The 25,990-nt window shown below is 46.2% G+C and overlaps 1 protein-coding gene across 1 annotated transcript in view; it reads right to left on the bottom strand.

The window, feature by feature from the left end:
- The window catches only part of LIPC (lipase C, hepatic type), a 134,463-nt gene that overhangs the window by 107,573 nt on the left and 900 nt on the right, over positions 1 to 25,990 (bottom strand). The gene's annotated exons all lie outside the window — the stretch shown is intronic.

Raw genomic sequence — 25,990 nt, 5'->3', positions numbered from 1 at the left:
CTGAGTCAGGCTGTGACCCTCCCATGCACTCCGGGGAGGCCAAGAGCTGCCTTGCAGGTGAGAAAACCAAATTGGCAATTACCCTGCTCCACCAAGCCTTACGAGCCTCACTTCTGAGGTCTGGCGTCAGTTCAGCATGCCCATTCCTTGCCCTGCCTGAGTTCTCTCCTCTCATGCTTAGAATTAATTTGTCTAGGTGGGGACGGAGAAGGGGAGGGATATTTATTTCTTTAGCTTTGGTCTAGGGTGCGTTCAGGGAAGAAGCGTGTGTGTTGTGTGTGTGCATGTATGTGTGTACGTGGTATGTGTGTGTCTAACCAATGGGATAAATCATAGACAAGGTATGCATGGACTAGTGGTACCAACTCTTCAAGAAGGACACAGAAAGACTTTATGATTAGACCAGATGTGGTCCTGTTTAGTGGAACTTAGTTGGAGCCAGGAGGACTTCTTTCCCGGACCCAGATGTTCATTCATTCTTTCATTCATTCAATCACATTAATTCACTCATCAACATTTATCTAGCTCTCACAACAGACCATGCCTTGTGCACAGCCTGAATTATATTCAGCTTCTTTCTGCTTTCAAGGTGCTCACAATTCTATAGGAAAGATGGAATTACAAAAAACAGATGAAAAAACCTATAATAAATACAGAATGACACATGCAAGAAACACGATGGGTTTAACTCCAGGGGCGGCGGGGTGATACTTGGCATGTGCTGTGATGATGAGGGGGAGATGCCCAGTGGGTGGGTGGGGGGATTGAGTGAGCAAAATGCACTTCAGGACTTCCAGGAGCAGGCCTGGACCGGACAGTGGAAGGCAGGTGTGGCTGGAGCAGGGTGTGAAAGTTTTATGGAGGAACTGGAATCCCGACCAGGGAGAAGAGGCCTCCCATGAGGGCCAATATGAGTAAAATGCAGAGACCCGAAGGCGAATGCTGTTCTTTTCTTCAGCGCACAGGGAGCAGGCAGACTCTGGGAACTAAGAAAACGGGCTCTGCACTGAGTGAGTTCAAATCCCAGCTCTCTGACCTGGGGGCACATTCGCCTCTCTAAGCACCAGTTTCTTTCTTATTGGTGACGGCCCTCAATAAGTGTTAGCTTTTATTATTGTTTAGAATCTAGTTCATCTCTAAATGCTCCTAGTTTTTCCACTGAAGTGTTTCTCTCTTCTTGCTTTGGCCTCTCTTGCAGCACAGACCTTCTCAACCTCTGCTTGTGAGCACTGCTCTCTCACCCCACAGTTGCATTGCGGCACCTCTCCCATGCTAGCTTCTCCAGCTTCCTCTTTCCCCTGCAACCAGTCTGTGGATTAGCCCCCAACTGAGCCCCTTTAAATTCTCTACACTTCTATGCTCAAAAGCCTTGCTGTTCTCTATGGCAGAGAAGATCCAACTGGCCCACTATCTTCTTATATGTAAGAAAACAACCAAAGAGGCTAAATGACTAGGCCTCACCCAAATCCACTTGGCACTGGGTCCTGGGTCTCCCTACTCCTGCCTCTGCTTCTTCCCCTCTAACAGGCTTCCTTGATTCTCTAACTCCCTATTCTTGTGCTCTATTATTTCCTGGCTCCAGAACTTCTCCAGCCACTCTCTGGGAGACCTTGGCAGGGAGGAAATGGGCCTGCCAGGGCCCTGAGACCTTGCCCCTGACTAGTTGAATGACTTTGGGCAAGTGATGTGGTCATCTAGAGCTTCCCAAACACAGAGAGGGCTGTTAGGAGAGCTCCTGCAGTGGAAGTGAGCGTGGCAATGGGGTTATAACCTAAGTGAAGGGCCTGTAGTGTCTGGTGCACTGCACAGGACACTGGTATGTTGAAGCCCCTTCTCTGGGGTCAGGTGGGTCACCCGTGTCCAAGAGCCCACTATGGCTGCCTGCACACGCTGCTTCCTTCCACCCTTTACAACCCCCAGTCACCCTGACATTCCTGCTCCCCCCACTTCCCCGACAACTGTTTTCTAGCTCTACTCCGGAAGCCCCTAACTCCTAGCTTCATACACAGGAAGGGGCCACAACTTCATTTCAGAACTGTGGTTTAAATGTCCTTAGAGATGGAAATGAGGTTGTTGGTGGTCTGAGGCTTTGGGAGTTCAGGGTTGTCAGTATTTTGGGGGAGGCTTGAGAGTTATTTAAGAATTGAAAGAACTTCCACAGGAGACCCCACAGGGTTCCACATCCACTGGCAAGCTTGTGAGCAGGGTGGCTGGAAGCCACACAGTCATGCACAAGCACCTTTGGGACAGACTTCTTCAGAAAAAGGAAAAGGCTGCTTGTTGTCAGGTGAGAGCCAGCTGTACTGGCAGCTGATGGTAGTTCTGACCTCAGAGGAACCCAGGGGCCCTGTGCAGGGCACCCAGGGCCTGTGTGTCAATAAGGAAGCTGTTCTGCTTGCACAGGGTCTGTGAGACGCCACGCCTCCCCAAAGGCTAAATGGAGCCTGGGAGGTGGAATGGATTATCTAGTTCCTTCCTGTGACAGCTGTAGACTCAGCCAGAACATGATGCCCAGTGCCCAGGCTGGCTTTTTACCTCAGTGTGGCCAAGCCCAACTGAGGGTTATGTTGTTTGTTTTCTTATAAATGTTGAAATCGACTTATGTGACTCGAGGGAAAACGAGACACATGTTTGCTGGTGGACTCTCATCTTGTTTATTTTTTCCGGTTTTAGGAGTGGGTGGGATATCCTCCAGAAACTGCTGCTTTCCGGAAAACCTGGGCCAAGTCTGAGACTTTTTATGTTGTTGTTAGCTTTTACTTGATTTTTGTGTTTGTTGTATCTGTTGTTCACTCTCTAAAAGGGATTCCCAAAAGGGGGAAAATGCAATGAGGTCTGTTCCCCAAAAGTTTCGAAAAGATGGTTTCACTCCAGCTTAGCAAAAGCCTGAAATACAACCTCACCAGCAAGTATTGGCCCCCAATAACGATCCAAAGCAGATTCTCTAAAAATACACTTCCGTGTCACTTCCTGTGTGTTGGGAAAGGTCAAAGATTGGCCAACAGATTTTGACAGATCTCCCAGTGGTCTTTCAATGCCTGAAAGCTATTTTGTCCTAGCAGAATTAGAGAATACATATCTCCCTTAAAAAATACGAAGCCACTCTCCCTCCTATAATGTATTATAGCCAAAGCCAAAAGGAGATTTACAGTCTTCTCAACATTCTGCGATCTACTACCTTTTCCTCTTAAATATTCACTGGAAAAATAATAGAGCCAAGGACATAGGCACCTCAATAATGTTATTGATGGCAGGCTTTGGGCTTGACCTAATTCAGAAATTAAACCATCTCCTAAAGGTCAGAGAGTTGATTGGCAAGGGGACCTCTACAGAAGGTGTCAGACAACTCCTTTGTCCCATTCTGTTGAGACCCTGGACCAAGGCCAGGGCTAGGAATGGCACCCAGAAAGGAATAGTTGGTCCTCATTGTGTAAGTCCTGAGACACCCTTAGCTGACCCTGATTCTACTGGGAAGAGCTTGGAAACAGAGACTTCTTTGCTTTCTGGGTTTTTCTCCTAGGAAAAGTAATCATCGAGTGTTATTTGGTTGAAAAACTGGTCTAGAAACTAGAAGTACCCCACGCAGAGGTTTTAAAGGTGGAAAAGCCTCAAATGAGGCTTATTCTTTGGAAGGTGTCATCCTAAATGTTTTGACTTGGAGGAAATTATGACGACGTGTCCACTGATATAAAGAACAATCAAGTGTTCTTGTTTATTTTCACCTGCTTGGCTTATGCTTTGATTGCATGGGGTGGAGGGAGATAGTGGGGAGGCTCTGCTGACCTTGTTTGGGGAAGTCCATTTCCAAACTTCAAAGGTCAGTTTGTGAACCTCATAGTTAGAAGGGTCTTGCTGATGACCCCATTTAAAATTTTATTCTTCTTTTAAGAGGCATGACATAGGATATATGGGCACACATTTTTTTTCTCCAGAATTTTCCCTGTCTCTGTAGGAGTAAAAAAACTGAAATAGGTGCTTATTTATTTTTTTCTAAAGCTCTCTAGCTACTGGGAACAGCAAGGACTTTGCCATTTAATTTTTGTTATTATCCAACTCATGAAAATGTGTTTCTTAATCCCCCAGCTACAGATGCTCCTATCAGAAAAAGCATAAAATGATATGTCCCCTGTACTCTAAGAGCATATAATTTAAGACTAACAACATGGCATAACACAGAGAGATGTGCTGAACATACCCAAAGAGGCAGCATTAGGATGAAGATGTGGGCTTTGGCCCAGGAGGGAGAGGAAAAGGAATTGGATGAATCACAGAGGTTGCTAGGTATTTAGCTGCGAGATGAAAAATCTTTGTAGTATAGCCAGTTTATACAGTTTATATGGAGTTTATATGGAGAAAATGATCAAACCAGTGTTTTCAGCCCTTTTGATTACCAAATGAGATTACCTGACTGGCTTGAGGAGTAAAGAGAGTAACAACAAAGGTGACCAGTCACAAAATGACATGGCCTTTGCCATAGAAAAGCTTTATGGAGAAGACAGCTTTGGAGGTCTTATACAAAATGGGTGGGGAGGAAGTGGTCTGATACTAATATACTGTTATACTGAGAGAGACATGTCAGGTATGAATGGTCAGAGGGGATGGGGGGCGGAGGGTAAGAACTGCTCCTGTAGCTGTCCTGGGCCGGGTGCCTTGTAGACACTCTTGCTTCCCCTGGGTAAACCTGAGAAAGGGTTAGAATCTGCCATGCTCTGAGGCCTAGGGCTGCTCAGCCCAATCACCTGGAGAAGAGGCCCTGGGCTCATTTGACAGCACCAGGCTGTTGAGCAAGGAAGTGCCAGGCCCCAGGTGCCATCTCTGCTGGAGACTACTTTCTGTCTTGCTCTGTCCCCTTGGGTGTGCCCCTTAATGCCTTAGTTCTCCTTCATTATTTTTTTTTAAAGATTTATTTATTTTATTTTATTTTATTTATTTATACAGGCACTGGGTACAGTCAGAATCGCCGGAGGGTGAGAGAATTCGCCAGAGCGGGGAGCAGAGCAGGCAGAAGGACCGAAATACACTGCTGAGGGGAGCAGCGGGCGGCAGGAGAGGTCTGCGCGCCATGTGGGCCCTCCTCCGGTGGCCGGGGAGCAGCCGGGGATCGAACCAGTGCTGCAGAGGCTGCGGGCAGCTTCGCAACCCAGCGCTCAACCGCTGTGCCACCGGGGAGGCCCTCTCCTTCATTATTAATAAAATAAATGAGTTGGACTAGAAGGTCTCTAGGATTCCTTCCAATTTTCTGATTCTATGAGTCAGGTGCACTTTTTGAAAGGGACTCTTCTTCAATGGGGAAAGTAGCTATAGGGAAGCTTTCCCCCAATTTATCCTGCCTTTGTGGAGGGGGACATCTTTGCAAATTAATACTTAAGGGAGAAAAGAGAGACATGATGTTTTCCCAAGGCTAAGGGGTGGGGCAGATCCCCTGCAAGAAGGAGGGGACTTAAGCTTAGGGGGTGGGGACATCCTTGGTCTTTACCCAGGTGCTCCAGCAATCCTCCTGGGGGAGAGGCATCACCCCCCAAGGCTCTACCACACCCCTCCTCAGCACCTCCTTCCAGGGGCCTCTGGGCTGCCTCAGGCCACACGTGTGCCTTCCCTGCCTAAGGCTTCTAGTTAGGCTCAGTGTATTAGGGCTGCCTACTTTTTTAAGGTTTTACCCTTTATCCTGGAAAACCTTAAAAAAATTTTTTTTTATGATTATCAAATTAAACACACAAACTGAACTTCAGAACAAAATAGGACAGTGCATGAAAGTGTTAAGAAGCCTGAAAACAAAATCAGCTGTAATCCTATCACCCAGAGCTATTTACATTTTATTCTAAAGTATTTTTTGTCCATATACCAATGTACAAATTTTGTAAACTGCTGGGGTTATTTTGTTTTTGGCTCAGCCTTGTTCTTTGTTTTTTTGTTTTGGAAAAGCATGTTTCCATGTCAAATATATCTGCTCTCACTTCATTTCCCCAATGCTGACCTTGTTCTCGGGGTAGCCCTGACCAAGCCAGGGCATTCCAGCCTCCTCTCCTGTGCTCACACTATCCTCCTGCCCGAAGTGTATTCACTCTCCATTCATTATTAGGCTGACCAAAGGGTTAGGGCCTTGTGCTCTCCATAAAGTCTTCCAGGGTACCTTGAGGGGCTTTCCTGTTTATTCTTCCCTCCCTGAACCCCTTGCTACTCCCACCCCCCCAACCCCCACCCCCAGGCTCTGGTCCTTAATGCGCGCTGCTCTGGACTGTCAGATTTCTCTCCATGTAGCTGTCTCTCAGGTAGTGGCGTGATGAGACATATTTAAAAACTGGCTCCCTGGAAAACACTGTGTGTATATGAGTTTATTTATTGATAGTGAGGATGTCTGTGATACAATTGACAATTTAAAAAAAAAATCTAATACTATATTGTAAACTTCATATACCCAGTTGATACTCACAGAACGCTCTTGCTGATTTTTGCTGAACTCTTGTATTGCCAGCCACTCTATGGTTAAAAATGTTGAACAAGTATAGTTCCAATATGAATGTTGGTTGGTATTTCATGTATGTTAACGAGCAAGTAAAAAATAAAACAGTGACAATTTATGTAGGAACTCTAATCATTCACCAATGACATGTGCTTACTTCTTTGCTGTATCAGATTATTGTTTTTGCATATGGAAGGACACTTCCTCAATATTTTGGTCCCAATTTATAATTGGAACTACAGTCACAATACGCTCAAGTTCCATTTTCCTCATTAACATTTTCTCCATATCTCTCTGAAGTCTAAACTAGGGGTCGGCAATTTGTAACCTGCCAATCTGGCCCAACACCTGTTTTTACAAATGAAGTTGTATTTGAACAGGGTTAAGCAGGTTTGTTTATCTATTGTCTGTAACTGCTTTTATGCTACCATGGCCAGTGGCAACAGATACTTTATGACCTACAAAGAGAAAAAGATTTACTACCTGGCCCTTACAGAAAAGGTTTGCTGATCCTTGTACTGTGCAATCAACAAAACAATAAATCAAATCTTGATTAACTGCTTAACTATATGTACTTATAATTTTATGTAAAATACATTGGTGTGTTTGCCAATTTCCATGTGGGAATGCCATTGTTGCAACTACTATCTAACTGGGAAGAGATGCACTGGCGCATCACAGCGTTCCCACCTTACGCTACAATAAACATCGGTAACCTTAATAGAGAGCAGAGTAAAAGTATAGTAAAAAATTAGGAATAGAGGAGTTTTGAATATCTACTTCTGTTGTTTTTGAAATAATTTAATTGCAAGTCTTTGTAATTTAGTTTTAAAATAATGGCTGTGCTTAACAATTAGCTTGCCAAAATCTTGAAAACTTAGTAACTGGCTTTGTCAAGGGTGAGGGCATTGATCTTTGGTGGGTGAAATATGATCCCAGTTCATCTGGCATCTCACTGAACCACAGCCCTGGGTGGGTGGGGGGGATGTTCTGCCCAGAATAAGGGCATGAAGGATCTCATGTTCATCATAAGTCTTCCATTAAACTTGAAGAAAGAAGTCTCTTGTGTGTGGCAAAGGTTCTAACCCCAACTGTTGACTAGAAAATTGTCATGCTCTCTGACCACTATAGAGGAGTATAGCCATGAGCCTCTGCCCACTACATACGGAAATGAGTCATTCTAGACAGAGCCATCCAGAAGGCACAGATGGCGCCCTGACCCTGAATGCCCTGGGCTGCGTATCCCATGGGGCTAGATCATGGGGTCTGGCCAGCTAACTCAGATCACACCCGCTTTCTTCTTTGGAAGTACCACCTTCTATCCCTGCCCCCTTGTCTGCCCCAGAAAGGCAGGAGGGACTGGTTGACTGAAGCCAATTTGGGTTCCCCAGAGACCCGTGGCCTTGGCCTGCGAAGACAATGGTCAGGATCCATGACCTGAACCAGTTGGTATTTTCTCTAAGGAAATCCCATACCTCAAACTCTCCATTGTCAGCTGCTCAGCAAGCTATTTTCTTGGCTGGTTGCTTCAAGTTCGTCTGGAGCTACAAGACAATTGTGGCTGAGGATCTGCATGAAATAGCAGGAAGAGGACAGGTATGCCAGAGCTGCAGGCTGGGTTCCCACCCCCCCTTACCACTAGGGCGTGTGCCCCTGGGTTCCTCGCTTAAGCTCTCCGAGTCTGTTTCCTGGTAGGTTAAATATCCCATAGGGTTATTTGAGGTCAGCGGAGATAATATATGTGAAAACACGCTGAAAGAGCAAAAGAGGACAGCTACATGGCTGGCATCGCAGCCTCTCTGAAAACGCTGGGTGCCAAGTAATCATGTTCTCAAAAGAGAGTTGCCAGCAATTGGGGCCAGATTCCCTCACTCCAGGGCTTCCAAAGAAGGCCCAGTTACCATCACCACCTTTCCAGGGCACCATGGAGGGAGCCAGTGGGAAAAGGGGGTAGGAGTTAAGTGCAGAAGTAATTTACTTTGTCCTTCCCATTGCTGGGGCCTCTCTCACACTCCTTTGTGGAGAGTGGGGGGCAGGGGGAGGGTTGTGGGGGAGGTGGCAGGGATGCCTGCAGAGGCAGGGACTGGTTAAGCCTCAAGCTGGATGCTTGCTGGGATATTGAGCCACATGGCCCCCTCTGGTGGTGGGGATATGGTGATGGAGTTTTGGGGAGCATTTGCCCTGTATCCAAGGCACTATGTTAATGTGGGGGTTGTGCCTGCTTTAGTCACCTGAAGACAGGAGGTCCAGACAAGGGCCCTTTTTGCTTCAGTTAATTTGAGACAAGGTAGAGAGGGGCTGGGAATAGTATGTCCAAAGGGACGGGCTGCTTCCTCACTGCAGTTCCTCCACCCTCAGAGGGCATGAGAAGAGGACAGCTCCCATTTCGGAGGTTCCGTAGAGGAGGACAGAGTGCGAAGGGCATGGAGAAGGCAAAAGGAGCCTTCTCGATGACACACAGGCTGACAGAGCCTCAGAAAATCATGCATGTGTCCTCACAGGCCACCAGTGCCCAAGTCCGCCAATAGCAGATGGGCACAGAGTGAACCAGAGAGAGACAACAGCCAACAAGCACTTAGGGTCTCTGTGTCCCCTAACTCCACCCCACTACCAGCTCCTCCAGAGACAGAGGCCCTGCAAAGGAAGGGGAGCAATCCCAGAATCAGGCCTGCTTTCCCACACTCTCCCACAGCACCTCACTGGGAAGGAGTAGAACCACATCCTCCCCACTTCAAATCCCACTTGTGGCCCAACTGAGCTCACAGAGGAGAAAGAATGTCAAATCAGATGTAAGATCAAGGCTTTAAAATAAGATATCAAAGACTTATAATAATAGAACTGTCCAAAAGTTAAGAAATGTGCCCCAGATGCCATTAAGGGATGGAAAAATATGACTTGCTAGTCCACGACTGATGGCAGGGATGGGAGAAATAGGAAACGGTTTCATGTTTATACCCGACTAAATTCAGACTGATCAATAAACCTGTGACACCGTCTTAGTTTTTATAGCAGGGGTTGCTTTGAACTTGGTGAGTTGAATCAAATACATGTATAGAGCAGAGCTCTCAAACTGCAGTGTGCATCTGAATTACCCAGAGGGCTTGATAAAACACAGTTGACTCCACATCCAGTTTCTGATTCTGAAGTCTGGGACGGGATCAAGAATCTGCATTTCTAGCAAGGCTCGCGTGATATTGACACCGCTGACCCGGAGATTGCAATTTGTGAATCACTGTGGTGTAGATTAGAATATGACTAAGTGTGTATTTAACACAGTCTTGGAAAGAGGCCTCTGAACTTCCTAGGAAGACAATAAAAATGCTGATTTCATTTATTTTACTCATCTGCTTTCCCCGCAAGAACAATATTTGAAAGTTGCATTGGTGCATCTACGTGTTAAAGAACTAATTGAAAATCCATGGCCCTACAAATGACTAAATCTATAAGGTCAACCAGGATCTCCCACACTCATGAAGCCAGTTCTGCCCAGGTAGATTAGCTACTACACATGCCTTCAAGCAGGGCCTGAGATGCACATCGAGGGTGTGTAGGCAGGGACAGGAAACTCATTCTGCTTACCCCTGTGGAGGCAGGAATATCACTGGCCCCCTTGTTCTCATGCCTCATAGTCAGTCCTCTGTGGTCCCACAGCATGTCCCCCTCAGAGGAACCACCCCTTCCATGAGGAGCAAGCTCAGTCTGGTTTGGGGAGAGCTGATCCTACACAAGGGGTGGGCCTGGAATCAGGCCAATCACAAACCACACCCTACTGACCACAGCCATCTATTTAGAGGTGAGCACTTTGCCAATGGTATCCTTTCTGGAATGTTTGCAGAGGTAAGTGATAAGGGGGTTTAATCCCTCTAAGGACACCAGTGTGTGTGCTATTTAACCCTTGAACCACCACAGGTTCTTGTCCCACAAAGCCGTAAAAAGGAATTTGCAGACATTTTAGATAAGTAAGCAGAGAGAAACAAACTTTTTTAAGAAAGTGAAGTTTATTTAAAGGAAGAAAGTACAGTGTACTTGGAGGGGCAAGGAAACCATTGTGGGCCCGTGTTTAGGGGTATTTAAACCTTTTTTCCTCTCTTATCTTAGAGTTTACCTTCCCTGTCCAAGGTCTTATTCTCTTAAGTTTTAGTCCTTCTGGACTTTCTGACCTTATCTCTGGAGTATATTTTGGTTAGCACTTCTTAGAATTTACTTATCTCAGAAGCCTCTTCAACTCTCCTGCAGTCCCTGCCTGCACTGTCCCTGAAGCTGCCTAATTAACCCTAACTTGCCTTGGGACTCACTAAGGACCGAGGAAATTTGGGACTCCCATGTGCCATTGTGGCGGGAGGGAGGGAAGAGAAAAGAGGAAGACCTGGCCGGGATCGAACTCTGCTGCAGTGGCTGCTGATAGCTTCATCATGCTGAGACTTAACCCCTTGTGTCACCAGGGAGGTAATTTTTGCATATGGTGTGAGGGAAGGATCCTAATTCATCCAATACTGTATGTTAAAAAGAGTATTCTTTACCCAATTGAATTATTTTTGCACCATCTTGAAAAATCAATTGACCCTAGGTATAAAGACTTATTTTTAGATTCTGAAAAAAAAAAAAGAGAGAGAGAGAAGTGGAAGAGCAAGAATTGACAGACATGATGACTTTACTAGTGGCATTTATTTAGTTGTATCTGAAGCCTATATTTTGGACACTCCTGTTACACGACTAAATAAACCCTTTTTGCTTAAGTAAATTCATTTGAGTTGGACTTCTGTGCTGTGAGCACAAGTCTCAACTAATAAAATCATTGGGTATTTTTAGCCTACTTTTTTCATATCTCCAAACATGCTGGCTTTCCTCCATGCCCACTGCACTACCTGCCCCCTAGGCCTGGCTTTCAGTAACAGCTCTGTAGCCCTGTGAGAATCAGGGCCTCTGACTGCCCTGGGGAGGCCCCCTATGAGCAATGACTCCCGAGTGATGACTGCTCAGTCCCTTGGTCTTTGATGGCAAGGCCTGAACAGCCTGATTTCAGTGCAGTGACTCTTTGTAGCACACTTCTGGGGGCAGCCGCAGCCTTATGACTTACAATGTAAGGTCTCTCATGCAAGAAGAAGCCATCCTCTGCCTCCAGTGATCTTCGGGTGCTCATGTGGAACTCCTGCCATCATTACTGAGCCCTTTGTAGCCTTGGGCCCGGCTTCACCTGCAAATCCTGACTACCACAGAGAGGATCTCTGAGGGGCCAGGGTGTGTGAGCCAGCACCAAGGGCTCTGTCATCAATCTTCTTATCTCTCTTGCCCCAAAACACCCCAGGAGCCTGGCCATGATCTCCTAGTAACCTAGGCACAGCACGCAGATACTAGCCTGCGTGGCCCCAGACCCATTAGCACTTCAGAGCACTTCCAAAGTAGATCCAAAATTAGTTATTAACGGAAGCTGATCTTTAGAAAAATATTTCACAGAGGAGTTTAATCACACATTGCTCAGCAAAACAATAAAAATTCCCCTTTCTAGGATGCTAGCCTTTGCCCAGGAGGCCAAACACTGCAAGCAGCTGTATTCCTTCTGTTCTTGTCCTAAGGTGGTGCTTCAGGTGGGACCCGGGACCAGCCCCAATACTGACATCACCTGGGGCCTCACTAGAAATGCATGTTCCTGGGCTGTGCCTCACCTACGGAATCAGGAAGTCAGCAGTGGGGCTCAGAAATCCGGGTTTTAACACTGTCATGGGCATTCTGATGCAGGTTCAAGTTTGAGAGCCATTGTCAAAAACACTGACCTAAGTGACCCTGCTCTGCCTGTTTTCCATACCCTGCCCAGCAATACGAAAGGCTGGAAGTGTTCAAGAGGCCCCCACCTATGGCTCCCCAGGCAAGCTCCTTGGTGGTCTTCATTATGGCCCCAGACCAAGCCCTGAGTGACTTCAACTCAGAAGATGGGCAATTTTACTGTTAAGGTGCAAAGATCCCTCCATCTAGTCACACTGACACCTGGACTAAGGACACAGATTGGCTTCTCTGGCCCTGTTCAGACTCTCAGATGCATCAGAGTATCCAGGGGTGGAGGCAGGTGTGCTCACACCACTCCACAATGTAGAACGAAGTGGAATAAGAAAAGTCTCCAAGGGAAGAAACAAATTACTTTATAACCCATTCCTCCCAGCACCCTGAGTGGATTATAAAGCCACATCTATCTTTCAAAGTAAATAGCAATCAGCTCCAATGAGCGAGGAGACTTTCAAATAATAGCCAACATGTGTTGATATTGACAGTGACCCATAAATCTCACTTTCTTTGGGAGAATATGTTGGGCAGCATTTTAATTCCAAACCAGCGAATGAGGGGTGAGATTTATCTCCACCGTGGATCCGAGAGGAGCATCCTTGGAAATACAACTCAATGAATGCAGAATCAAGCACTAATTGATGGTCTCCAACATGCTTCCCAGCGCCCCACACTTTATTACCCGGACAGGGGCGTGACAGCAGAACATGGAGCAGCCGAGCCTGGGGTGAGCAGCCTTCTAGGAAGGACAGAGAGCAGGGGGGCTGCCTTTTCTGAGGCTTCTCCCCCAGTAGGACTCCCCACTCTCAGAGCTCACTGGGGCCAGCTCTTGCGCTGTGGAGTCCAACAAGTTCTTTCTCCACAGCTCTTTTACTTCTTTCCTCAGCTATTTTCTCACTTTGCATGACTAGTCCCCAGCCTGCTCTATGTCCTCAGGGGAGGTAAGAGCCTTTCTCCCACTTGTCAGCTCCGTTATGTCTGAGAGGGGGGATACCTGCTCCTATTCCCCATTCTGCCATTTATCTATCTATCTATCTATCTATCTATCTATCTATCTATCTATCTATCTATTTATTTGTTTATTTATTTATTACAATGTTTGCTTTCTTTTCTCAGGTGTAGTCCCCATAGAATTCCCACCACCAATTCCCCGGTGCTCCATCACCATAGTCCCTTGCCCTCTTCCCTTCCCGGCCTTGATCCCTTTCCCTCCCCCTCCCCTGCAGAGCGTCTCTGATTTATCATTCTGCCATTTAAAGAAGACATTTTAATTACCATTTATTTACTACTTGCCCGACTCGATGAAGAGTTCTTAGGGCATGCACTATCTCATGCGTCCTTACTAGCTGTGTGACTTCTGCCAAGCACTTGCTGTCTGGTCGGCTCACTTTCCTCATCTTTACAAGGAGGACAGTAATAGCACCCCCCTCATAGGGTGCTGGGCAATGGAATATTCTAGGGAAACCCTGGCATGCCAGAAGATGCCCACTAAGCATCTGCCCTTCTCCTGGGGCCAGAGCCTGGGCACCCTCCTTGAGTCTCCTTCCTGAGGAAGGAATGCATCTTGTTACCTCTGCATTCCCAGGCAACGGGCACAGGATTGGGGGCAGGGCATGTGCTCAAAGCTAGTGTGTGCCATTAGGAAGGAAAGGAGGCAGCCTACAGTGTGAACTCCGGAATCTTTTGGCTCTGAGCTAAGAAGCGGGGGCTGGGGGTAGGGGTCCAAATGGGGACACAACAAAGAGGCTTTCACTCTGGTTTAAAGGGAAAACTGGAAGAGAATTTAGAAACCTTCTGTGAAAGGGGCAAGGACTTAATGAACTCCCAACTCTGAGTCTAGGTAAGATTTATCTAAAGTCACACAGCCAGTGGGTGAGAAAATTTGGGTTGTAACTCATGGCTGAAATTTGCTAGTGTGGACAGCATTTGGTTTACACGATACTAGAAACAGGCAGAAGGCCCCCAGGGAAGGCAGTCTTGAGCTAGTATCTAGGTCCTGATGTCCCTTTCTGGTGGTTATTTAGCACTTCCTGTCTGCTACCAGTCCTCATCCCCTGGGGGTCTGAGGACCATGGATTCTGAGGACTTGGCAGAGAGATCAAGACCAGGTGCAGGAGAGGTGCACACTTGGTGGATGGGTGCTGGGGGGCGGGGGGACACTGGGGAGAAAGGCCTTGGAATCAGGGGACACCTCCATTCTAATCTCATTTCTTCCCTTTACTAGTTTGGACAGACAGGCTGTGTGAATTCCAGTTTCCTCACATGTTAAATGAAAAAGACAATATACACTTGATAGGTTGTAGGTTATAAGAATTAGGCTGGATTATGTAAAACGCCAGACACAGTAACTGAGCATATCCATGTGACTTTGAAACAACGGACTATGTCTTAGTCATCTTTATATTTCTCCCATTTCCTTGTTTCTCTAGTGCTAGCACATTGCCTTAGTAGGAGGTGCTAATTACTAGTTCATTGAGTAAACCAGAGCTATTCTGTGTTCTTTAGAACTTTGCTCCTCAAAGTTAGTGTGGGGCCAACTGAACTGGCGTGACCTGGATGCTTGTTAGAAATGCAAGATCTTGGAGCCCATCCCAGATGTACTGAAACAGACCATTTATTTTATCCTGTCCCCCAGGTGATGCATATGCACATTAAAGTTTGAGAAGCTGTGCTTTAGAAAGCATCTGCTGAAGGTAAGGGAAGCTTAAAGCTCCTATTAAGCTAGTGAGCATTGTAGGGACGTTATAGGCAGGAAAATAACACAAACATGATATATATTCTCTCTTCCCACTCTCGCTGGTCTGGAAATGGTTTCCTGGTTCCATGGAAACCCAAAGGACTTAGAACCATTTCTGTACAATCCATAATGGGAACAGAGCCAGCTTCCACGTGCCCCTGCGTATGTCCTCCAGAGCAGACTTGTGGTCGGGAGTGCATTTGTTCCTTTCAAATGGCTAGTGGTACCACAGGCAGAGAGTGCAGCCTCTAGCAAGAGCTCCAGGGACCTGAGGAAGGGTCCCCATGCTTTCAGAGGAGGAAGCTGAGCAGGGCCTGTCTCTCCCGTATTTCTGGGATGTTTTCCATCCTCTCCAGCAGGGGTGTGGCTTTGCCAGATGAAAGGACTTTAAACTCACTTACTTTAAAAAAGTGAATGTGACTTAACCCTTTGGTGAGGAGGCATATATCCAATGTCACCTACTCCATGCCCACCTGGAGGTGTCCTGGAGAGACAATGGTGACCTACTCGCCCTGCCCTGGGTGATCCTAGTCTAGTGGGTAGAGAGAGCAGAGAGTTGGATGCCATGGGCCAGAAGAGGCATGGGAGGGTAGGGCATAAATACACGAGAAAGAGAGAGACAGACACATGTATGCATACGCAGAGAGAGAAAGCATGAGAGAGATAAAAAGAGAGAGAGAAAGAAATCAAAAGGTTCTGTAACATACACATAAATACACACACATATAGCTGGAGATGAAGCAAATATAGTAAAGTGATAAGAATTACCGACCCCTGGAGGGATATGGCAATTCATTGTGCCACCTTTTTAATTTTTCCTATGCTTAACCATTTTTTGTAATTAAAAAGTGGGGTAGATATTAGGAGCAGTACAGGCATCAGGTGAGCATTAAGATGGCAGATTACTAAATAGCAGATGCTTACAGATGTTGGCTTGAGGGCCCGTGGCGCATAGCTGCAAAGTGCTTCTGAGCAAGTGATTCCATTTCATCTGTGCAGCAACCCTATGGGGTCTCTAACGATCACCTCATTCACTAATGACTAGCAGAGGCTGGAGACCTGATGATTTGCCCGAGGTCACCAGCCTGTGAGTGATGGAGAATGAATGGAGTCCCAGGATTTTAGATTCCAAATCCAGTTCTTTTGTCTCACCCAGTCTTCCTGAGAAGTCCTGTTTTTTTTTTTTTTTTTTTCCTGAATGGACTGAGAAGCAAGAACCTGGGCATAAAGAGGAGCCCAGCAGGCATCTCCTCTCCTTGGGAACAGTAGTCATCTGCTCTTTCTTTTGGGGCTGCAGGGGTGATGAGAGGGGAGGCTGGTAGCCTTGGGAGAAGATGGAATCCCACCTTGGGCCTTGGCTGGGGCTGAGGCTGAGGCTGAGGCCAGGGCTAGTCTAGACAATGGCCTGCATGGAGGAAGCACCTTCTAAGGCCAGAGGCAGCACTGAGGGCTCACACTGAGCACACTCCTGCAAAGATGATCAAGTGTGGCGCCAAAGGGTGAGTTTTATCATCTACCAGCAACATGAGCCAGATAAATGGCTCCTTCTTGGTCTCCTGCCAGCTTGTGCTGCCAGCAAGTCTTAATCATGTGGCTGAAAGAAGGTGCCAGCTCGTTCCTGTGGTGGGTCATAGCTTTCTGCATCCCCCTACTGCAAAGGCCCCCTATTTGGGCCCAGTTCAGAGGGTGCAGACTTACTACTCACTTTCCATTCTCAAGTTTATTTATAAGCCTCTTTTTCTAACTCTGAAGGCCCCAGGGGAGCTGCTAAAGCTCAAGCAGAACAATAATGTATCTGCAGGCTTGACTCAGGGCCTAGGTCAGAGCAGGATCTGGAAAGCATATGCTGGATGCTATGGAATGAATTGTGTCCCCTTCCCCCCACCCCCATCCATATATTGAAGTCTTAACTCCCAGCACATCAGAGTGTGACCACCTTTGGAGATAGGGTCTTCAAGGAGATAATTATGGTCAAATGAGGTCACTGAGGTGGGCCCTGATCACAATATGACCATTGTTCTTATAAAACCAGGAGATCAGGACACAGACATGAACAGAGAGAGGAGAAGATACCGAGAAGGAGAGGAGCCTCAGTAGAAACCAACCCTGCCTACAACTTGATTCCATATGTCTCTCCTCCAGAACTGTGAGAAAGTATATTTCTGTTCTTTGAGCCGCTCTGGCGGTGGCCCTTGTTATGACAGCCCCAGCCGAACAACACACTGAGTGCATCTTGATACACTGAGTCTCAGGACAAGGCCAAGCACAGAGCCAGTTAGTGTCTGTGAGTTAATCCATGCCTCAGACACCACCCTGCTTATGGAAGTGTGGACTTCCTGTTCCAACTGGTCATTGGGTGTCTCCCGGCTGCAAGTGGACAGGCTGGTCCCCACCCTTCCCTGTGAGTCTCTTCTTCAGCTCTTCCAGTTTCAACATCACCCACCCTGATCACAAATCTCAGGGATGGGCGCCCCTCTGTGCGGCATGATGATGGTGGCCAGGGCACAAACAATGACACACTCATAGTGAGGGAGGTCCCTGGCCCCCCAGGTTGAGGTACCCATGTGGGCTCTGAGCAAGATACCAGCATCACCACAAAGAAGCGTCCAGGAGAGTCCCAGATACCTAGGGAAGCTTCTCCTGTCTTCTCCCCTTCAGGCAAGTCCATATTTAAGCACAGACGGTCAGTTTCTCTGTCTTGCTGGAGCACTGTGGGCTCAGATTCAGACAGGCCTGGGTGTGAATCTTGCCTCACTAGCTGAGTGAGTTAGAGAAATTACTTCAAATCTCTCTGAGCCACAGTTTCCCCATATGGAAAATGGGGCTAATAATACCTATATCACAGGGTGGTCTCCTGGAGTAAAGGAAAAAAAAAAAAAAAAAGAAGGCAAAGCATCTGACACATATAAAAATTCTTAATTGTAATATTTGTTATGAGTTCATACATCTAGGTTTACTCAATGAAAACAATGTAAGAATTTCTTTCTAAAAAGGATGACATTGTTAGTTGATCAAAACCTGATGTCTGGCCCTGTATGAAACAACATGGGGTAAAGAAAAGCCTCATGTTCTTACAGAATCACACTTTTGTCCTCCTGGAGTTTGGGAGTGTTAGAATCTCTCAGGCAGTTGAGCCTGACCAGGGTTAATGCCGGGGCATTGTCTCATGTTTAAAGTGGATCCAACTTTGCTTTCATATTTCTTTTTTCTGTTGACATGTGCAGAGCTGACAGCACATGAGGCAGCATGGACAGTCTCAGGGTAACGTGACAACCTCTCAATAACCCTGTGGACACCCAGGCAGTCAGTGTCAGAAGGGACCCTGCAAACTGTGGGAAATCAGAGGCACAGGAGAGGAAGGTGCAGCCAGCGTGGAGGTATTGAGAGGCCCCAAAGACAATACCCAAGACATGATGCGATTTTCTTGCTGTGTGAGAACATGAAAACAGAACAAGACAGCCACAAAAAGGCAGCCAGAGCGCCATGTTCCCAGCGGAACGCAGTCAATGCCACAGAGCAGAGACAATGTTGCCACAGGCACCCTCTTTGCCAGCTTTTGCCACATGGCAGTGAAGAGGCACCCTGAAACCCAAAACACGACTAAACAGTCCCCTCTTCCGACTGGTAGGAGAGGCTGCTGCTTCTGGAGCTAGGTCAGCTCTATCACCTTCCTGCCCGTTAGGTCACTGCTGATTCGGTCAAGTCATAATGAGTTAATGATTAGTTAATTTTACCTGATCATTGAGTGTTTCCCCCTCCCTCTCCCTGACACTTTGACTGCAATCCAGAACTGTCCCTGCCTCCCTGACCCTGTCTTAGTCACAGCCAGCACAAGGTCAAATCTTCTCAAAGTCCCTTTCAACTACTGGTGCTGGGATAGCCCAGAGTTTCTCTGGAACCTGTCTTCCCTTGCTTGCATAAGCCAGATCAACCTAACTTGCATTTGACTTCAAGTATCTTCCTGGTCATTTTTGGTTGGTCAACTTTTATATCTGTAAAGTGGGATAATACCTGCCTGATATTCTTTACAGGGGTATTGTAAGAAGCAAATGATATCATGCAGGTGGGAATGAGTTTTGAAAGTTGCTAATGTTATAGGTCTTTAAGTTTGTACGATGTGGAATTTCCAAGTGGTTCTCTTTTCAGACGTAGAATAAGGTACTTTTTAAATGGAAGATTTCCATTTCAGCTTCCATTAGGTATTTCTGCCTCAGTTTCCTTGATGTAAAGCCCTCCTACTATTTAGTGTTAGGAACAGCAGTTAACAAGAAAACTTCAAAGAGACTTGCTGGGACTTGGCTGGCAGGATGATCTGAGTGTTTTTATGGGTGTGGGCCAGATGAGTTTGCAAAGCTGGTGACTTCTGAGCACCACCCCTGTTTTTCCTGCTGATAACACTAGTTGCCATCAGGGAGTGGCTGGTGCCAGGTTGGGAGATAAAGCTGTCCACCCAGCAGGAAAGGCAGACAGCGGCCTGGCCTCGCTTTTCTTTTTCAAACTCCAACTGACAAGCTTGGTCCTGCTAGTCCTTAGCATGACCTTTGAAGACTTTGCCTCCTGTCACTTCTTTTTTGGGTGTCCCTGGGTCACGCCAAACATCTCAAGGGTTTCTAATGTCACTGTTCTTTCTCCAGCCTCCCAGACCTTTTCGTTCTTTCCCTTCTACTTGCAACATCCTCGCGTGATTTTCCTTCAAGAGTCAGTCCAAGTATCATTTCCTCTATAAAAGATTCTCTGCCAACCTCTTCGATCTCAGGGCTTTTGTATGTAATTGTGCTCTTATCACATTATGCAGAAATAATGCTGGTCTCAATCTCTAAACTACACACACACACACACACACACACTCACACACAAAAGGCAGGCGAGGCTGCACATGTCTGGAGACCCTTATCAAACTTCTGATGAACAGAAGTACGTTTTCCTGACTCGCCTGCTTCTCCCCTCAGCAGTGTATTTCAGTCAATCTGCCTGTTCTGTTCCCCACTCTGTCTCTGGTGAATCCTCTCACCCCTAACACCTCTGGCCTGTACTCCAGTTCTTGTATGCATAACATAAATCTTTATAAGTAAATAAGTAAGTAAGTAAATAAATAAATAAATAAAAAGGGATAGAATTTTATGCTGATCAAGTGGCCCGGCACACAATAGGCAGTTAACAAAAGTCATTTAGAGCTGTCAATCTTGTTATGTTCAGTATAAAGCACTATGTTGTTTTCACTACTTCAGTTTCTCTTGGGACAAGAAAGCTGGAACATTTGTCACTGGAAAATTTTCCACAATCATAGAAAGGCCAGTCCTCATTAGCTGAGAATCACAGGCTCTGCCCAGCTTGTGGTAATACTCTGCTCATATGAAAAGAATTTTCTTGATCCTGTATTCAGCCCTGTCAAGGAGTGGTTCAGTGTGTGTGATTAATTATTACAAGTAGTATTTTTCTACCAACTACAAACAAGTATGTCAGGCTCGGATTTTATTTTTTTTCCTTTCAAGACTGCTTTCTTTCAGCATGATGATAGTTTATTTGGGAGGAATGAACTCTCATGAATATCTTAGAATTTTACATTATTTGGGACATGGCTACCCCGAGGGAGGTCAGTATGGTAGGGTCGACAGACGTTGCTATCTCCCCGCCCTCACCAAGAGATTAAAATGGAGCCCTGCCTTATCTCTGTGGGGAGAACCTGGGTGTTGGGAGACATAGGTTCAAGTCTTGTTCTGCATTAACTAGTTATATTTATTTTTCTAGTGATTTTCAAGGTATAATCTCCAGCTGAGCAGCAGCTCTTGGAAACCTGGCCTCCCTGGTGGTTCTGGGGTTAAAGTTTCAGTGCTATCAAGCTATCTGCAGCCACCGCAGCACTAGTTCAATCCCTGGCCAGGGAGCTACACACATGGTGTGGCAGACCTCTCCTGTCTCACCCGCTGCTCCCCTCAGCAGTGATTTCAGTAGATCTGCATGTTCTGCCCTCCACTTTGCCTCTGGTGAATCCTCTCACCCCTGAACCTCTAGCCTACACCCCAGTTCTTGTATGCATAAATAAAATAAAAATAAATCTTAAAAAAATGCAAATTCCTGGGCCTACCCCAGGCACACTGAATTAGAAACTCTGCAGGAGGAACCCAGAAATCTTATTTTATTTTATTATTTTTTTAAGATTTATTTATTTGTTTGTTTGTTTATACAAGCACTGGGTACAGCCAGAAGCACGGGAGGGTGAGAGAATTCACCAGAGCCAGAGCAGGGAGCAGAACAGGCAGAAGGACCGAAGTACACTGCTGAGGGGAGCAGCGGGCGGCAGGAGAGGTCTGCGCGCCATGCGGGACTCTCCTCTGGTGGCCGGGGAGCAGCTGGGGATCGAACCGGCGCTGCAGAGGCTGCTGGCAGCTTCGCAATCCAGCCCTCAACTGCTGCGCCACCGGGGAGGCCCCAGAAATCTTATTTTAATAAGATTTATTTATTTAAGAGATTTAATAAAATTTATTTAACTGTAGATAAACAAGAGTTAATAAAATCTTATCTTCATAAGCTTTTGAATCCACTACATTTCAAGAAGCACTGATTTAGTTAAATCCCTTCATCTTATCATTCTGATGTAAATCTATTTTTTAATTATTCAAGTCATTAAATATACTATATGCTACTATAATGTTACATGAAGTTTGGAAGAGACAAAAAATTAAATAGAAATGCAACTGAAGTAGAAATACTTTTGTGTATTTTTTCCAAAACATTCTTAGTTCTGTAATCACAGAACTTTGTCCCACTACTCACCCCTAATCCTACTGTGGAGAAATCAAAACCATGGGTGTTCCTGGACATAGAGTCATAAGCAAAGATGAGAGGGAGCCCTGGTTTTTCACTGTTATCCAGAAACTCCCATGCCTGAAATCTTCCCGGAAAGCCTGAAGTGGCTGGGTGTCACTGCTCTACCTTGTGGCTGCATCTAAGAACTTTGCCTTCTCTTGAGAAGCAGGCCTCCAGTGAGGGGACTACTGGAGTTTGTCTTCTAGCCCAAAATTGGGTGGGTGGTGAGCCCAGGAAGCCAATTCCCACCTTATCCCCGCGCTGCAGTTCCCTCAGGACTGGCTGGGCTCCTCCCCTTATCTGGTCTTCCCCCGGGGACTCATGTCCAGCCATGGCCCTCAGTCTGCTTGCCTGGAGTCCATCTGTCCTTCCTGCCTGCTCCTGGCCAGCCCTTTAACCTAGTGGGCTAAGCCCCAATTCATGAGAGGACCACACCCCAAAATGTATACCCTCCTTGGCACCAGCAAACAAGCACCTTCCTGGCTAGAATAGTGAGCAAACCTGCATGGACTCCACAGAAGTCAGGGGTTCCTGAGGCTGAAGTCTGGGTGGCCACAGTCCCTTGGAGAATGTGCCTGGGCCTGCTCAGTCCGTTTTGTGAATCAGATCTAAAACTAGACCTCCTCCCCCTCTTCCTGCTCACTTGCTGTGAGGACCCAGCATGCCTTGCAGCACTGTGGCAGCTGGTGTGGAAAATTAGGGCAGGGACAAGATGGTCATGGGCCCCTGATACTGGGCCACTGGTTTTGGAGCAGGTCATTCATTGGCCACTGTGGTCAGGTCCGTTTTATAGGCCCGATTCCTTCATCAACCAGCCCCTTAAAGAGTCTCTGAAAAAATATACTATTCACCTTTCCCAGAATTAAAGAACATGGGTACAAGTCCTGGGTTCCTCGTGCAAGGTAAGCAGGGTAGAAGATAGGCTGCTGGCATCTCACCTCAGGCTTGTCCTGTCTGGGCATGATACCCTCAGGAGGGCTTCCTTCTCAGTGGAAGAGTTAGGCAAAGGGAGGGAAGGTCTCTCAGAGGGCAGACAGGATTTCGCTAGACTGCTGGAGGCTGGCTTTCTGCTGATTTATGTTCCATGTACACTCCCAAGTGAATGAGTTTCCCTGGATGCCACTGAATATTACTCATCAGTGATGGGCCTGGCAATGTGAAGGCCTGTCAGGAATTTGCGGGTCCTGCTGGAGGAATAATTCTCCCCTGACTAAGCTTATGATGCGGGAGTGGAGGGAGCAGTTCTGAGGGACAGTGCAGGGTCTCTCCTTGCAATCCTCTTGGGATAACAAATCTAGAACCAACCTAATGTGGCTTTTAAAAAATTTAAATGTTTTTCATTTATATTTAAATATTTAAAACACCTGAGGGCCTTAAAACTCATTATAGATCTTTATTTCTTTTCTTACATCATTGTTCTCCCCTCAGTTGTAGTCCCCATAGTGCTTCCATCACCACAGCACCCCTGATCCATCACCACAGTCCCTTGTGCTCCTCCCTCCCCTGTTTTGATAACTCTCCCTCCCTTGCTGTTTGCCTCAAATCTATGGTCAGCTTGCAAGTTTCCTTATATATCTTTAAATATACTTCTAATTCCTAGCAATATACAGCTATACAGATAGCTGTCTTATAGAGCTAGCATATACATGTTATACATATATAGGTATACAGTTATGATTCAAAGATGTAGTCCTATTTTTTCCTACCTTATTGCACATAAAATTTCCTTACACAGTTTTTAAAAGCTATAAGACGCATTGTTATTTAACTTTTTGTAGGTCACAGGTCCCTTTGATAATTTGTTCAAAGTTACGGCCTCTGTCCTCCAGGCAAAATGTACACAGCCTGGGCATTATCCCAGGAGGCGGGCAGGCTCTCTGGGTCCCTCCCCCATGGTGGGTGAAGACGCCTGGTGTTAAACTACAAAGGTCTAAGGACCAACAACAAGCCTTTATTTCTGAATCCCATCATTACCACCCCCATAGTTCCTGGAATTTTTAGTACTAGGTATTTGAAGGAATCTTTTCAAGGCAGATTTAGTGATAGTTACACATTATCTATCCTTGAGGGTTTATTGTTGAGGATCTGGATTGTCTCCACTTTATAGTATCTGCAACCAGGATTGTCAATACCTTCCTATGCTTTTTTCCCCCTTCTTCTTTCAGAGGTCTATTTTGAGGAGGTGTTTGGTTTTAAAAAAAAAAAAACACGTGTCCTTAACTGTCCCTATACCACTGCCTATCACAGGAAAGCCTTGTTCTCTTCTGTCCAACAAGACTCTGCTCAAATTCTGCCTCCTCCCAGAAGCCTCCCTGTAAACCTCCACTTGGAAGTGAGCCCTTTCTGCATCTCTACTTGCTCCTTGTCTTGGTCAATCAATTAAGGCTGCTATAACAAATTATCATAGACTTGGGAGCTCGTACTGAACAAAAATTTATTTCTTACATATCTGGAGGCTACAAGTCTGAGCTTGGGGGTGGGGTCGGTTCTGGTGAGTCTGCTTTCTGGTTTTCTTGCAGGGTGGAGAGAGGCGCTCACTGGGGTCTGTTTTGTGAGGGTACTAGTCCCATTTCTGAAGCTTCCACCCTCATAACTAGATACCTCTGCAAAGCTTTGCCCTCTATTACTACCACCACAGGGGTTAGGATGACAACATACAAATTTGTGGGTCAAAAACATGTAGTCCATTGCACTCCTCTCTTGTGGTACTCATCACATTCCACATTCTAGCCGAGGAAAATCCATCTATGTGTCTGTGACTTATCTCCCTTATTAGATTCTATGTGAGGCTGGCTGTTTCGCTACATTTCAAATAAAGCAACATATGACAACAGGTTGATTACAGAAATCGATCTAAGAATCCAACCATCTTCCATTAAGTCACCCACTGGAGAAGTTTGTGAAGTATCTTTGTAAAACAATATCACTCTTCTGACTCACTCAGTGTCATCAGTGACAATAAAAAGGAGTAGGCTGGGCAGGGTGGGGCTGAGGAGGAAAGGGCTTTGAGGGAGTTATTCCTGGCCCCTGATTAGTGACAGTGGAGGCTTGGTATAGGCCAGGTATAGATCTTGGCGTGAAGGGCATTTTATCCCAGATAATTCATTGTCATGGGACTGTCCTGTGCATTGTAGGATGTTTAGCAGCATCCCTGGTCACTGGCCACCCCATGCCAGTATCACTCTCTCCCCACGGTGACAATAAAAAATGTCTCCACATGGTGTCAAATGTCCCCCTCAAGAACCACTGGTATAACTACACATCTGGCACACAGGCGACTCATCTTCACTGTGGGATGCTTGTTTCCCTGCAGTATCCCCAGGAAGACATCACACCAGCCTCACACACAGATACGTGGTTCACTCCCTGCAGAAAGGATTCTGCCAAGAGATTCTGCTCTCGATAAACAGCAGGCCTCCAGACTGATACTTTCCCTGAGGAATCCTCTTTCTACTTATCCTAGTCACTTTCAGCTGCTGGGCAAACCAGGACCCTGAGGAAGCATCACCTGGTCAGCATGACATTTGTTGAGGAAAATCTGGGCAATCCCAAGAATCCAGAAGGAGCTTATTTTGCCCATTAACACCAGCCTGAGGGCATCCAACTCCCAAGTTTCCATTGGAAAACAGTAAAGGCCAATCTACGGCAGAATGGGTCAACGAAGTGTGCTGTATCCACACCATGGAATGCTATGGAGACCGCAAGGACAGCCGCCACCATATGTAGCCACCTGGGTGAGTCTTGCACCATGTTGAGTGAAAGGAATCGCAGGTAGAAGAACACATAATGCATGTTTCCATTACTGAAAAGTTCTAAAAAGGCTCCAGAGCTGCATGAAAGAGGGTTGCTTTGTAATGCTAGCTTGATTAGTGAAAGTTCACTGAGCATGTAGGATACATGCATTTTCCTAGATTATAAACCAATAAAAAATAAACAAAAAGCAACATTCTGGGCCATTTCTGCAAAGGGCAAAAAAGTTCATTCAGCAAAATCCCTGTGAACCCAGGGAATAAAAATTATCAGCAATATTCTGTATGCTCTAAATTATTATCATTTTTGCACATGGCTTTATGCATGGCACACAGATGCTCAGTGAATAGTAATAACAATACTATGTTACTAACTGACCTAGGATACAAAATATAGCTAGATACAAAGGAACAGCCCTATTATAGAAATAAAAAGGCTGTAGAATTCTCAGGAATATCCTT

The sequence above is a fragment of the Talpa occidentalis genome, unplaced genomic scaffold (genome assembly GCF_014898055.3).
Source record: "Talpa occidentalis isolate TD23 unplaced genomic scaffold, MPIMG_talOcc4v2.1 talOcc4.11, whole genome shotgun sequence".
In the NCBI taxonomy this organism is placed as follows: domain Eukaryota; kingdom Metazoa; phylum Chordata; class Mammalia; order Eulipotyphla; family Talpidae; genus Talpa; species Talpa occidentalis.
The sequence above is the reverse complement of the archived record's forward strand: the minus strand, read 5'-3'. Positions and strand labels throughout refer to the sequence as shown.